This window comes from Triticum dicoccoides, chromosome 4B (genome assembly GCF_002162155.2).
Source record: "Triticum dicoccoides isolate Atlit2015 ecotype Zavitan chromosome 4B, WEW_v2.0, whole genome shotgun sequence".
NCBI lineage: Eukaryota > Viridiplantae > Streptophyta > Magnoliopsida > Poales > Poaceae > Triticum > Triticum dicoccoides.
The window spans coordinates 37210524-37224641 of NC_041387.1; positions in this window are offsets into that span (position 1 = coordinate 37210524).

The window sequence follows — 14118 nt, forward strand, 5'->3', positions numbered from 1 at the left end:
GAGATCAAACCGCTCCTGGACCCTTGGGTTCTTTGTAATGATTTTATTAGTTGAGTCAAGAATGGTCTTGAACGAACCTGCCATGCTAGCCGAGGTGATGACGTCGCACCAATCATTGAGTTCCTCCACCACATCATCTTTCAGATCGGGGCAAGAATAACGGGGTCGTTTCTGGCCTGTTCCCTCCATTGAGAAGACAATCAAACAATGGCAGAAGGAAGGGTGAAGGCAAATGGAGGAGGGAGGAAGAGCGTGCGACAGCAGTTCCAAATCGAGAGGGAAAGGCGAAGATGCGATGGACAATTGCCACGGTACAGGAAGAGGCGCCTCGGCCTACATAGACGTCCTTTCGGAAATTGTATAAAAGGACTCGACGTCGTCTCACTGACATATTGGAACAGGGCAACATGTCAACGAAACGTGGTGTGTCATTTCTCGTGCAAAATGTGATCTGGCCGCGTTGACCCGAGGTGCCGCATTATTTCTCGACTTTATTTTTCTAATGGTGTGACGTTCAGTTTTGAAGCACGACTAACTGGTACTGTATGCAGAGAAAATATGAACTACTCTACCACTACTCTACCTCTAGTACTAGTATCAAAAAAGATGGACAAGATATATAAGCTAGAGCTTCAGCGCTTTCTGGCTAAGGGCTGCCCACTTGCTTCTCACACTATCACCCTCTCTCCAGATCTAAAAAAGACGACCTCTCTCCCCCTCCTCACCGGTGGTCACAGATCCGCCGGGGAAGAAAAGGATGTGCAGCATTGACGCACTCGTCGTCGAAGAGAGAGGTCACACGCTGACGACAAGGCCGTCCTCTCAGACCTAGCACCCGCGCGGGATGGCCTCCATCCCCAAGCTCCCTACCGTAGTGTGTGCGGAGGACGACGACCACGAGCGAAGCCACTTCCCGCCGACCCTCAGGTACGCTACCTCTTTTCAAACCATACCCTTGTTCTATTGCCCCATCTGCCATGCCGCTGCATGTGGATCTTTTCCACTCCACCATCTTCCCAATTTGCTATCCTATGCTCTGTTGGTCACGCAGACAAAAACCTTAATTTGCACTATTAAAGGAAACCCTAGTTCATGCAAACTAATCCATGTCTGGGTTGAATAAGGAAAGGAAGGGAGAAAGTATTGTCCAAGAGACTAGGCATCGAACTCGTATCTAGGTTGAAAAGGGGAAAATCAGTAGCTATGGAACGAGTCTCATGTCTCTTGGTTGAAAAAGGGTAGAAAGGCATGACAATGCAATAGATAATGACCAAATCGATCGGTTTGTTGTCTTCACATAGGAAAAAGGTGGCTAAAGAGAACAAAAATGGGACGTAATCCACATATGTTGCCTGGATATTTGTTTCTCTGGGCAACCATACCTCCCTCACCACTCTATGCGTCTGTGGAGGTACATCGTACTAGTGCGCCCACTGTCCGAATGGGCTTCCCATGATCTTATTGCCACTTTTTTACTGTTAGTATAACGCCAGCGGTAAAGTCAAGCAATGCTACTGCTAAAGTGATGCCACATTTAACTAATGCCGCACTCAGTTTAATATTACCGATAAATTTAAGCAATGTCATTTAATGTCACTAGATTAGTTTAGTGTTAGCTATTGATTGTGGATGTATTAAAGATTTTTCAGCTAAAGCATTCTAATGTTGTTGCACAACCAGTATACCAACGATGAAACTTGTTACTACCTTCAGATTTTGGCACTGTTAATGCTTATAGATTACATACCTCACTTTCATGAGATAAGTCAATTTTTTGTACAGTGTCACCAAAATGCCAAGGTGCTGATGTCATTTTATTTTGGTTAAACTGCACAAGAAATTATGAAGACAAGAAGAAAGGTCAAGAGTGGGCACCTCCTCCTCTGGTTGTTCTCTTGATTCGTTCGATCAAGTTTTTATGTTTGATCGATTATCAAGATTGGGATAGCAATTTTGAGGTCCCCTCGAGTTCGAAATGATATTTAACTTGAAGGTACATGGTTTGCAAAAAACATTATACTGTCATTAGTTAATAATACTAGTTACCTTCAGACTTTTGTATTTGGTTTAATGTTGTTGCACAACTAGTATACCAATGCTGAAACTTGCTACCTTTACATTTTGTATTGTTAATGCTTATAGAAATCTTCCAATGCTAGCTTATGGAAATCTGTTCATTAAAACCAATGTACTGCACCCCGTAATAAAAAAAACTACTCTACTGTTGCACTAGCCATTGGATTAGTGTATATTTGTACTATTTGAATGGGGTTGCATTAGCGTATGGACATATTTAAAGTGTGGCAAGCTTTCCTAGATGTGTGCTCAAGAAAACTACTACCTGTTTTTCTAAATACTAGACATTTGGGTACTTCAAATTGAACTGCGAAAACGTCTTTTATTAAGGAACAGAGGGTGTAGACTTCACTCAAATTATCCCGGTAAAGCTAGTCACATCTTTGTTAAATTAATGTCATTATGTTATCGGAGGAGGTCTATAAGTTTGTCTCTAATGCCTGTCGATTACATACCTGACATCATGATGTAATGTTAAGTCATTTATTTTTGTACAGTGTCACTGAATTGTCAAGGCGGTGACGGCATTTTATTTTAGTCGAACTGCACAAAATATGCTTAAAAGAAGAGGAAAGGTTAGGAATGGTTCAGTTTTTAAGAAAATACTATGTATGTCTTCTTGACATCAGCCGTTGTTGCCGTATTTATTCCTTCAAATAGGTGGTTAGAAATAGCCTTGTTACCTTTTCCCATTAAGAAATTGGAATGCTTATATTTGTGAGTCTATGCTTCAACTAGTGCCACTTTTATAGTAATCACACTTTCAATATCATGCAAACAGGGATGCTCGATTTTAGTGGAACTGCACAAAAAGTCCAAATGGTTCAACATTAGGAGCATGTTTTCTTCCAAACCGTTATATCCAATTGGTGGCACTATGAGTTGTTCATTATGAAGGTAGATGGTTCTCTACTATCTCGCTACTCTTTTTGTACTGCCATTAGATAGTAATATTAGTGGTTGATTGTGGCTTGAAGCTACGCCGGTATTTCCCCAAAGAGGAAAGAATGACGCAGCATAGCGACGGTAGGTATTTCCCGCAGTGATGAGACCAAGATTGTCGAACTAGTAGGAGAACCAAGCAACAGAACATAAACAGCACCTGCACACAAATAACAAATACTCGCAACCCGACGTGTAAAAGGGGTTGTCAATCTCATTTGGGTAGCGGCGCCCAAAGATAGGCAAACGGACGTGAGAGAGTTGTAGATATTGATAGATCGAATGCCAAGTAAAATAAATTGCAGCAAGGTATTTTTGTATTTTTTGGTTTAATAGATCTGAAAATAAAAGGCAAATAAAGAAGATCACAAAGGCAAATAATATGAGAAAGAGACCCGGGGGCCGTAGGTTTTACTAGTGGCTTCTGTAGAGCAAAATAGCAAACAGTGGGTGAACAAATTACTGTTGGGCAGTTGATAGAACTTCAAATAATCATGATGATATCCAGGCAATGATCATTATATATGCATCACGTCCAAGACTAGTAGACCGACTCATGACTGCATCTACTACTATTACTCCACACATCGACCGCTATCCAGCATGCATCTAGTGTATTAAGTTCATGGAGAAACGGAGTAATGCAATAAGAATGATGACATGATATAGACAAGATCTATTTATGTAGAAATAAACCCCATTGTTTTATCCTTAGTAGCAACGATACATACGTGTCGGTTCCCCTTCTGTCACTAGGATCAAGCACCGTAAGATCAAACCCACTACAAAGCACCTCTTCCTATTGCAAGATAAATAGATCAAGTTGGCCAAACAAAACCCAAATATCGGAGAAAAAATACGAGGCTATAAGAAATCATGCATATAAGAGACCAAAGAAGACTCAAATAACTTTCATGGATAAAAACATAGATCTGATCATAAACCCAAAGTTCATCGGATCCCAACAAACACACCGCAAAAAGAGTTACATCATACGGATCTCCAAGAGACCATTATATTGAGAATCGAATGAGAGAGAGGAAGCCATCTAGCAACTAACGACGGACCCGCAGGTCTACAAAGAACTACTCACGCATCATCGGAGAGGCACCAATGGACATGATGCACCCCTTCGTGAAGGTGTCTTGATTGGATCTGGTGGTTCTGGACTTTGCGGCGGCTGGAATTGATTTTCGTCGACTCCCCTACGGTTTCTGGAATATTGGGGTATTTATAGAGCAAAGAGACGGTTCAGGGGGCACCCGAGGTGGGCACAACCCACCAGGGCGCGCCTGGGCCTCCTGGCGCACCCTGGTGGGTTGTGCTCCCCTCGTAGCACCCCCAAGCGCTTCTCCGGCCACTGGATGTCTTCTGGTCCAAAAAAATCCACAAAAAGTTTTGCTGCGTTTGGACTCTGTTTGATATTGATTTCCTACGATGTAAAAAACATGGAGAAAACAGCAACGGGCACTTGGCACTATGTCAATAGGTTAGTACCAAAAAATGATATAAAATGATTATAAAACATCCAAGAATGATATATAACAGCATGGAACAATAAAAAATTATAGATACATTGGAGACGTAACAGTGGTTTGCATGTGAATTTATTGGCAGGATGGACCTACATTGGCGGTGCAGGACATGATTTAATGATTGGATGCTCAATTTCGGTTGTATCGATTTCACCTCTTCCATTAGTGCGAACATGGATATCCTTGGTCTGATGAAGAATAGGCGCTATATTTCTGCTCTGTACCAGCAAATCAATTCAGTACGAAATTGTCCAGGGAAAAACATGACATTATCAAATTGTCCAGTGCAAAACATGACAGATGCTAAGCGGAAGAGACGTGTTTAAACCGAAAATACAAGGTGGGGTATATGTTTACTAGCTGCTTGATATTTGTGCAGACAGATGTCTGCCCATTGCCATTTGGCAAGCAAACAAAGTGATCGCAATTTTGGTGGAACTGCACAAGAGAATAGTATAGTCACTGCATGCAGTGCCATTTGAAAATAGACACGGAAAGATTGGATAGTCACTTCATGGACTGCACAAAAGTAGTACTGTTCTATTTATTGGCCAACACTAGGTGCTTCATTGCTTTGGTCTGATTATACAATGGGCATCATTTTGCCTAAGTTAAAGTTTGCATTCCTAAAATAGTCTCGTCGTGTGATCGAGAGAAGACCAAATCATATTGTAGTGGATGTTCCTCCATCATGTGTGGTTAATTCTCATGATTCCAGCTGTTGGTGAAACCACTTCCGTTTGCAAGAGGAATTGTAGACTTCACAAACAAATTTGTCTTTCACTTTGTACTAAATGTTGGCCCAGAGAAGCATCCATGTTAGTAGGAAGAATAGATGTTTTTTCTAGATCTTTGCTTTTGGAGCTACGTGTTTGTATATGATCTGTTAATCATTGAGATGCATTAACATGTTACTAGTTGGTTGTGAATTTGGGTTACTAATGTGAACATATTACAATGCCAGGCCTGTGAGTCTCGTGTCAACATTTCAAATGGATCGGCTCTTACTACTGTGCAGAACATGATCCTTATTTCTATGTTCTCAGTGTTTACAAGTTACTAGCAGTTCCTTATTTCTGTTCGCTCAATGCTTACAAGTTACCATTCGATCACTAGCTAGCCTACTAATACGCTCCTGGCAGTTTTAGTTGCGATGCAAGATCCGAAGTGGCAGTTTTTTGAATAAAAATTCCTACCTCTGAAGAAACTAACAAGCTGTTTTGAAGCAAATGCCATGCGAATCTGAAGAAACTGCCAGCAAAAACATTCGCAAATGCCTTATCTCCCAGCGAACATTCATCAACTAATGCGATCCTACATGTACACTATCCGAGCTACTCGATCCTACATGAATAAATAACAGATCACACACGTACTACCTCCTTTCCGGTTTGTAGGGCTCAATTCAAAATCCTCACCAACCAAGGTAGATGATGAGTGGTGGAATAAATTTTTGACAAGGAGGGAGTACCTCATCTAGATGATTTGAGTGCACTCGTTTGATCGTCATACCGATGTGCGACCCAGCATGGACGGGATGCACCACTGACGGGAAGGCACAGCACATTAGTTTTTCCAGTTTTCCATGGTAAGCTGGCGCGCTAAGCCATGTCTGCTTATGCATTGAATTCCAATGACCGTCGCATTTCCTGTGACACGCTGCTTCACCTACCTTCCGCCCATAATTACTGGTTCTCGGTGTTCTCCGGTAGCACCATCACCCAACTCGCCCTATCGGCTCCCCTCACAACCTGCACCGGCCCGACGTTGCTCGCCACTTGCCCTCGCTCTCGCCATGTCCGGCATGCCCCCGACCGTCCGCAATAGGCGACGCCAGAGGCGCTCACCGGCGGAGCTAGTGTTCGGTTATTCACGGGAAGGAAGACGGAGGGAGGAGCCATTCTATCGGTCTTTAAATGGCAATGCGGAGTACGAGGACTTGTTGGAGCAGGACCGCCTGGCAGAGGAGCAGCGTATCGATGATTTGCATCGCCAGGGGGGCATGGAGCAGCAGCACACCGCCGCTTTAAGTCGCGAGCAGAGCGCCCTCGACTGGGCCGACTACATGGAGGCCGGCACCCGGCAAATAGCCCTAGAGGCTGTCGGGCACGCATGCGTGCGCATCACCGAATTTTATTACCAGCTCGTCAAGTGGGTTTCCTGCTTAGAAGCCAAAGCTTTGGTGGCCACGCCGGCATGGAAAGGGCCAACGCGCGCAAGCAATGCGCCCTATCGCACCTCTGGCAAGTCCGAGGCGAGCAGGAGGACGTCGGTGCCGGCATTTAGCGTGTACCACAGATGGAGGCCGACATTGTCTAGTTAGCTAGGAGTAAGTCAGTACTTGTACACTAGAGTGTTAGTGGGAGTAGATAGGTAACTTGGCTATGATGGTTGTCAACGTGGAAGTTAAGTACGCTATATCTGATCAGACCTGTTACTTTGCTCTGAATGTTTAACTTTCCGTGTGAACATAGGGAATGGGTTGTATTTGTCCGCCACGGGTTTAGAGGTTGACTTGTGGGCCTAATAGGTTGATGCGTACACAATCAGGAGATGATTGTACGTGGAGAGGATGACAGCAAGGACCCACCAGGGTCATGGCAGTACGCAAGCAAGTGCCTCCTTATTTCAAGCCAAAAAATGGTTCCTCCTAATGGATTTCTGACATCTAGGTCCCATGCCATTGTCAACGTAGTCAATAAACGAGAGAATTGCACAACGAGCAACTGACACTAGGGACCCAGTAGCTTGCCTAGTTATTTTTGTTTTTGAGAGGGAAGCAGGGGGTCAACTGCGTTGTGTGGGGAACTCTGGCCTGTCTAGCTAGCCTTTTTTTTTGTTTACCACAAAACCAGCCCAGTAGTTTTTTTTCTTTCTTAAAATGGCTAGCCCGGTTTTTTGTTCTTTTGCAGAATACCCAACCGAGGCCTACTTGTTTTGTCAGCCCTGCTGGGCTGCAAATCTTTCAAGACGAGAAAATGGGCTATCAGTAATGAGAAATGGGCTGTACATTTTAAAATACATCAAACCGGCAATTAGTTTCAAATTTCTTTTTTTTCATTTTGAGATTTTAAATTCCATTGATGTTTATGCGTGGACAATTATTTGGATTTCATATTGATATGAATTTATTTTTCAAATTAGTTTGAATGTGACTCGAAAGTTCGGGATTAAAAATAATTCGGACCACACTGAAATATGCAAAATTTTGTATAATGTTTTAACCATGGGCACAATTTGGGCTGTAATGCTCACAAAAAGAATATGGGCTCCAAAAAAATCATTAAGAATTAGCAAATGGGCTGTAAATTATTCTAAATAATGGAAGATGGGTTGTATGCTGTTTTCCACAGATTTAAGGTTGACTTGTGCGCCTACTATAGGTTGACATGTACGCTTTCCTAAAAAAAGGTTGACGCGCACGCAACGCCGTGTCAACTTAGTCAACACATGAGAGCAGTGATTGTTGGATGTCCATCCAACGACCGTCGTGCTTCTTCAATCTCTGCTCTTCCTGCTCTAGCCGCTCAAACAAGCACCGTCGGGACTGCCTGCTCCCTCCTCCCGCAGCCGGTTGTGCTACCGCGCAGGCCTCACCACCCCACCGTACTCCCATCGCCGGCCTAGCCATCCCTCTACTAACCCACACCTGCTATTATTCTCCAGAGACAGCAGACGAACCAGTAAACCCTCGCACTCCCCTCTGCATGGGAAACAACTGGCAAGTCTTCCCTGGCTCCGTGCCGTTCCCTTCCTAGGCCTCGTTGTTGTCCACCATCTTGGTGCTCTCGGCGTGGTGTGGTCAACGTGGTCAACGAACGACATCCATCGGAAGTGGACTGTACGTGGAGAGGTTGATAGCTGGGTCCATGGCCGCACGCAAGGAAGTGCCTCCTTATTACGCGCAAAATAATGATTCCTCCACCTGACAGCTTGGACCCACCAGAAGAGCCTCTGTATTTCACGAAAAAACGTTCCCCCCACTGACAGCTCGGACCCACCAACTATATCTTCACACGCAAGGAAGTGCCTCCTTATTACGCACAAAAAAATGAATACTCCCCCTGCTAGCTAGGACTCACCATAGTGGGAGGCTGACTCGTGGGCCTACTAAGTTGACGCGGACAGAAGGCTTTCTCAACTTAGTCAATATGAATGATTCTAGCTCCAGTGACCGTACGATGTCCATCCAATGGCCGTAGTGCTTCTTCAACCTCCGGTCTTCTTGCTCCAGCCACCCAAACCAGCCCCGGTCGTGCCGCCTGCTCCGGCCTCCCTTGGCCGGCTGTGCTGCTGCGGAGGCCTCACCGTCCCCCTACTACTCCCACCGCTAGCCAGGTCATCCCTCTACTGTCTACTCACCCACTCCACATGTTATTCTGCGGTGGCAGCCTCACACCCCATCCGAACCAGTCAACCCTCGTACTCCTCTCCATGTGGGCATCCACTGCCCCGTCTTCCCAGGCTTCGTGTCGTCCCCTTTCTAGGCCTCACTGTCGTCCGCCGCCTTGGTGCTCTCGGTGCGGCATGGTCAATGTGGTCAAGGAACGACTTCCATCGGAAGAGTACTGTAAGTGGAGAGGCTGACAGCTGGGTCCACGGCCGCAGCAAGGAAGTGCAACCTTATTACGCGTAAAATAATGATTCCTCCACCTGACAGTAGGGACCACCAGACGGGCCATTGTATTTCATGAAAAAACATTTCCCCCTGACTGCCGGGACCCACCAGCTACATCTTCGCATGCAAGGAAGTGCGTCCATATTACGGGCAAAAAAATGATTCTCCCCTTACAACTGGGACCCACCAGCAATAACTTCGCACTCAAGGAAGTGCCTCCTTATCCTCCCTGGAAGTCGGGACCCACCTGGTCGAAGCGTACGTAGCATTTTCATTCTTGTCGCGAATGTGTACGTACATATTGGTCGATCGGTCTGTCTGAAGGCTGCAGCAATGAACCATGGCCAAGTAAGGAAGGGCATGTGTCGTAGTAGAGGTGCGGACATAGCATGTCACGCAGTCTCGTCAATATCGTGTACAGGTAAGTACAACTAGGGTGCAAGAAAGTAAATACGGCGACATACGTACATACGGGCGTGGTCTCGAATGCCTACTCGCGCACACGTAAGGCCAGGGCTCGTGTACATGGAGAGGCAGTGGAGAGCAGCGACGGCATCCTGTTCATCGGCAGCCTACCGGCTGGGTCAGAACGGAGAAACTGCGCCGTCATATTCATTGGGAGGCAACGGAATGCGTTGTGTTCATCGGGAGCCAACCGGCTTGGATGGAACAGCCGAAACAAGGCCTGCCGTACCGCAGAACGGAGGAAACGGCCTTGTGTTCGACCACCTATGGTCGAAGCGGGATCATGTTCACTAGGAGGGGTCTGACGTACTGCAAAACAGAGGAAACAAACTTCTGTTCGACCTCCAACGGTTGAAATGGGGTCCTGTTGATCGAGAGGCGTGTGGCGTACCGCAAAATGGAGGAAACAGACTTCTCTTCGACCTCCTACGGTCAAAACGGCTGTCGGTGTCAAAACCGGCGGATATCGGGTAGGGGGTCCCGATCAGTGTGTCTTAGGCTGATGGTAACAGGAAGCAAGTGACACAATGTTTACCCAGGTTCGGGCCCTCTTGATGGAGGTAAAATCCTACTTCCTACTTGATTGATATTGATGATATGAGTAGTACAAGAGTAGATCTACCACGAGATCGTAGAGGCTAAACCCTAGAAGCTAGCCTATGATGATTATGATTGTGAACGTCCCTCTAAGGACCAAACTCTCCGGTTTATATAGACACCAGAGAGGGCAAGGGTTTACATGGAGTCGGTTACAAGGAAGGAAATATAATATCCAGATCGCCAAGCTTGTCTTCCACGCAAAGGAGAGTTCCATCCGGACACGGGACGGAGTCTTGAGTCTTGTATCTTCACGTTCCAACAGTCCGGACAAAGTATACAGTCCGACTGTCCGGATACCCCCTAATCCAGGACTCCCTAAGTAGCCCCTGAACCAGGCTTCAATGACGATGAGTCCGGCGCGCAGTTTTGTCTTCGGCATTGCAGGGCGGGTTCCATCTCCGAATACTCCAAAGTACCTGTTACAATGAATAGTGTCTGGCTTCCCATCAATGTTGTACTCCTTGGCTTCTGTGCCTCAATAATGACCATTTCCACATGTCGAGCGAATGCAAGGAGCCGAGGCATTTTTGCATTTGCCACCCTCCGTTCTGGCAGGTTAACCGTCTATTTGAAGAGAAGGGGATTCTCAGATCCAAACCTCATCCTCCTCCCTCGAGCAAGCATCCAACAGAGTGCTCCGGAAAAACCATTCCAACATGGCCAGTCGCCGCAGCTCTTCTTCCCGCTCTCCTCGCTCCAAGCCGGGTGACTGGGAAGAGTGTTCAGTTTCTCACAGCCGCTTGATAGAGTTACAAACCCAAGGGTTTCTCCCACCGGCGTTCATGGTCCCCGTCCAAGTCGGAATAGCCACCTATAATGGCGGGAACAAGCGGAGTGATCTCCTAATCCTTCCCCAGAGGAATGACTATGCCTTATCCCGCATCTACTAAGGGGCGTTGGGTTTCCTATCCATCCATTTCTCCGCGGGCTCCTGGAGTTCTATGGCCTCCAGTTGCACAACTTCACCCCGGCCTCCGTGCTGCATATAGGAGGATACGTCGCCCTTTGTGAGCCATTTCTAGGCTGCGAGGCTCATTTTGGGTTATGGAAGAAGCTGTTCTGCCTTGTCCCCCGCAACCAGGGAGAATCCCCATGTCAAGTGGGTGGAGCCAAAGTATGGCGCATCCCCGAGACCGGACCTATCCGGTACTCCCAAGAAGGCACCGGAGAACTGTCCTTCAGAGTGATTTTATGCCGATGACGTTCCCCTGCCGGATCCAGTCCGGACAGGTCTCCCTAAGTTCAATAACGCTCCGCTGAAGGCACGTCGAAGCTGGCGCCCTCGGGGCCCCCAAGAGGAGGATACCAGAGAAATACACTTTCTGATGAGCAGGATAAAGTTACTGGCCAAGTCCGGGCTGACGATAGTCGAGGTCATGGCAATATGCATAATGCGGGGAGTGCAGCCGCTTCAATATCAGGGGAAACCCATGTGGAATTTCAACGGGGAAGATGATGCCACCCGCTGTGGCCGTAAAGGTCCGGACTCCGCCACGGCTCTGGCGAGGATATTGTTCGATTTATACAAAGGAGAAGAGGAAGAATTCCTTCACATTAAACCGCGGGATGGATTCTCCATGTACAACCCCCCAAACTGGGTAAGTCGTCATTCTTTTCCCCGCTAACTTATTATGGTGTTCTTCGCTAAGATTATCTGCCTCGATGTTTCCGAGCAGGAACTGAGGAGGGCTGTAGAAGGAATCTCCAGCCCTTCCCCACATCCAGAGGACCCTGGAAGGGCCCTCGATCCAGGACTCGAAGAAGATCCGGATATTACTGTGGAGCTCGTCAACGAGATATTTTATCAGGCGGGCTGCGATGGCGCCTTAGTGGCTATTATCGCCGACTATCCCGGACTGTTACCTACGTCGCGTGTAAGCCAAGCCGAAAACCCTATCCTCCGAAGAGGACTCCTTTCTGATGTCATGCCTTACCCCTGAAGTGTCGTGTTTTTGCAGAGATGACGGTCAGAGCGCGGGGCCGAGCCCCTAGGGACCCGTCGGCAACGGGCATCCGGATCGGGCAGGCATAAGAGGAAGGTGGTTAGGGTCGAAACGCCGCTACAGAGGTAAGGTAAAAACCTGTTCTGTGATTATTGTATTTGAAATGTAACAGCGCCCTTCGTGTCCCGGCAGGAAGAGGAGTAGCCGGACTATATCCGGGGATCCTGCCAATCATGCCTCCACTAGCTGGATTCCAGAACCGGCTTTGAGAGAGGAGGCGGATGTGGGGCCGATGCTGCATTGTCCTCTGACAGAGGACGCGGATATGCTCTCTACCACGAATTCCGAAGTAGAGAGTGCCATGAATCATCGGCGTCGACGGGCCGTACTTCGCAACAACATCTTTTCCAAAGAGGCATTTAATGCTTTTAATTCGGGAGACGCATACATCCGAGCTGCTCAAGGCGGGCTTGCCCAAGCGACGGACCAGTATACCAAGGATATACGGGTAAGAAAATTTGATAAGCATGTATAGCAGTAGCCCCTGAGACTTGAAACGGTTGGCACAACTGTTTTAAGGATCAATTTATGCACAGGTCCTTGTAGATAAGAATGAGCAATTGTCTCGGGAGATGGAGGAATGCAAGGGCCAGCTGAGGGCCACGGTTGCCAAGTTAGAGGAATCCTGGAAGGCCTCATTTAGTAACATTTGTCTCAATTGTACGAAGATGTACCAGTTAGTAAGTGGCTCATATGATAAGTCTAACAGAAAATTCTGCAGCCAATCCCGGGGTGAATCCGGAGTTTGTAGGAGATAACGAGTCGCATCTACAAAGGCAGCTGAAGGCTGGCGAGCATATTCTTACGCAAGTTAGGCAGGAGAAGAACAATCTTCAAGATGCCAATGTCCGGCTGGACGTCGAATTAAAAGATGTTTGCGCTCAGTTGGCGGACTCTGTAAAGGAGAACAAAATACTTCGTCGCGGTATTTATGGTAAGTGCCTAGATGAACTATAGTACAGCTCGGCGAGGAAGCATATTGAAAGAATATTTATTTGTAGGTATGTTGACGGGCCGCCCTGAGGAGGAGATGCCCGCGTCTGCAGGAGATTTACTGCAAGACCTCTCACAACTGGAAGAGCGAGCTCGGCAGGTGATGCGGGGCCTTGCTCAGGCCTTGTGGCCATCAAGCTTCCTGTCGAAGGGCATGGGGGAGCATGTGGATATGCTTCAAGGAGCACGAAGGCACTTCCGATTGTGGAAGATGTCAGCCTGCCGACAAGGTGCCAGAGAAGCCTGGGCTATGGTGAAGATGCGCTACACCAAGCTGGACCCGAACCATATGGCCGAAGTCAGACCAGCGGTGCCAGATGGGCAAGAAATTCCCGTGAGTCTGGTGCATGACCAGGTAGCCTTAGCCGTAAAGTATTCCCAATAGGATTGTAAGCTAGATAGCATGTTGGATGGTATAGAGGAGGAATATAGTCAGTCCAAGTGACTGTGTAACTCAATGGACATAAGTAGTCCTTAGCCGGATTAAAATCATTTGTCATGGCGGACCTTTTTGCTTCAGCCCCCGGATCCTACAGTCCGGGGTGTATCCGAATATCCGCTCGGTTATACAGAACCGGGGTACGCGTGGAAACCAGGCGTAGGGGTCATAAGTGCTTGAACAGACAAGTACCCAACTAGTTATGTTATATACATGTATAGTAAGAAACATCTTCCAGGGAGAATAGTGTCGTTAGGAAATCCTTTCCCTGGGTACGCATGCGACGATGCACATGTCCGGACTGCGAGCCCGGCGCCGGGATACAAAACTTCTGGGGATTTACGTTGTAATAAACGAAAACATCTTTTGTCCACCGACCGAATATTCCCTTAAGGAAGCAAGCTTTCGGCTTCACCCAGTCTGAGGTACACATCCGGCTGAACCGGC